General features: G+C 51.0%; 1 long non-coding RNA gene across 1 annotated transcript; it reads left to right on the top strand.

The window, feature by feature from the left end:
• The first annotated feature begins 258 nt into the window (after positions 1-258).
• Positions 259-1499, top strand: LOC106723498. Its single transcript, XR_001359308.2, has 3 exons — positions 259-313; positions 467-584; positions 1369-1499. It is a non-coding gene; the product is annotated as an uncharacterized LOC106723498 (long non-coding RNA).
• The last annotated feature ends 366 nt before the right edge of the window (positions 1500-1865 follow it).

Here is a 1865-nt window from a genome sequence, read left to right as displayed (position 1 = left end):
CAAGGGCAGCCTGGCTGGGAGCAGTGGGCAGAGAAGGCAGATTTCCCAAAGTGGGGGCCAATATGGTATCAGTGCTATTGGGCCCAGGGAGAACTGGAAAGTGTGGGCAAAGATTAAGGCAGACGCAGGAACAAATGGTGAGAAGCTCCAATGCCACAGGCCTGTCACTGAAGCTCCTATGCTGGGAGCGGTGACCCCTGTATCAGTGGCTCCTTTTCTGCCCCACAGTGCTGCCCAAATTTGAAGTGACCCTTGAGTTGCCCCTTGTGGTGACGGTGCTGAAGGAGACATTAGAAGTGCGAGTGCGTGGCCAGTAAGTACAAAAGCAGCCACATCAGGGAGGTTCGAGGTAGGGCGTGGGTGTCTGCCCGGGCCCAACACCCCTGCAATACCACTCACCCCAGAAAGGCAGAGTGGGAAAGCATCACCCTTCCTCTCTTGTTGACCTCTTAACTGTACTACGCAGATACACCTATAGGAAGCCTGTTCAGGGGACAGTCCAGATCAGCCTGTGTCAAAAAGCCTGGTGTTTCTGATTTAGTCATAATGAAGCCCAACAATTGTGCATGGAGTTTACTGGCCAGGTGAGTGCAACTGGGGAGGAGAGAAAAGTCTGTGGGATATTTCTGCTTGGCTGAACTGAAGGGGCATTGTGACTTGCATTGATGACAATGCTAATGATGCATATCAGGGCCATCCAACTTCTTCAGCCCTGAACACCAGATCCAAACCATGGGCTTCTCACGAACCACCTCCAGGCCATGCCACCACCCCCGTGGGCTACATTATAAGCCTTTGCAGACAGCTTGTGACCCACAGGCTGCCCTTTGGACAACCCTGATGTAAATTATTCTGCGATCCATCTTCCTCCCATCATTTATAAACACTCTGCAGACTAAGGTCCTCATTTAGCCACTGATTTGAATCTTGAGTGGCCCACACCCAGGGACCCCTGGAGTTCATCATGTACAATGGTGGGGGATGATCCAGAAGCTGTTTAACAGTGAACAGCAGCACAGTCCTGAGGAAAGGGAGATGGAAAGGTAGGTTCCCACTGAAAGTGTCAGGACAAACAAGGACACAGATTGGAATTGGCTGGGGCTGCCCCCATGCTGAGGGTGAAGAGCACCACGAGATGTCACAGAACCACATGGCCAGGTTTTCTGTCTCACCAAAGAGACTGCAGCTCCAGCACCATGCTGGGATGTTGGCAGCAGGGATAACCTCCAGAGGGGAACATCTACCCCTGTTTTCAGCAGCCAGGGTTTCCTGTCGCCTCTTCCAAGCAGTGCCAGGCAGAGTCCAATTAGATGCATCAAGCTGTGACCAGTGGGACCTGGCTAAGCCATTGGTAATTCTCTCCTCTAGACGGAGAAGAATGGATGCTTTTCCAAGAAGGTGTCAATGTCTGTCTCATTTTAACCTGACTTCCTCTGGATATAGAAAGAAGCTCCAGGCCACAGCCTCACTAACAGAGGAAGGGACAGGTACGATCAAATACATGCTCTGTGGAACGTGTACATAGAGATACGTGTGTGCATGTACTGACACACACCCAAGTATGTGCGTGCTCTTGAACATTTATCAACAAATGCCTGCATATGCACGCTCATACTCACATGTGCTCATGGCCTCGTGTACATGCACATCCAGCATACAGCATGTAGCAGCGAGGTAGAACAGTCTCTCTCGCACACATGAAAACATAACTTCTAGCTCAGAGACAGGGTTCTGCGAGGGCCCATCATGTTCAAAAACATTCCCAAATGATGTTAGGCTCCGCAGCATAGTTTCATAGTAGCTAGGGTCAGGAGGGACCTGAACAGATCATCTAGCCTGACCCCCTGCCACAGGCAGGGATGAAT

The sequence above is a fragment of the Alligator sinensis genome, unplaced genomic scaffold (assembly GCF_000455745.1).
Source record: "Alligator sinensis unplaced genomic scaffold, ASM45574v1 scaffold2319_1, whole genome shotgun sequence".
NCBI classification, from domain to species: domain Eukaryota; kingdom Metazoa; phylum Chordata; order Crocodylia; family Alligatoridae; genus Alligator; species Alligator sinensis.
The sequence above is the reverse complement of the archived record's forward strand: the minus strand, read 5'-3'. Positions and strand labels throughout refer to the sequence as shown.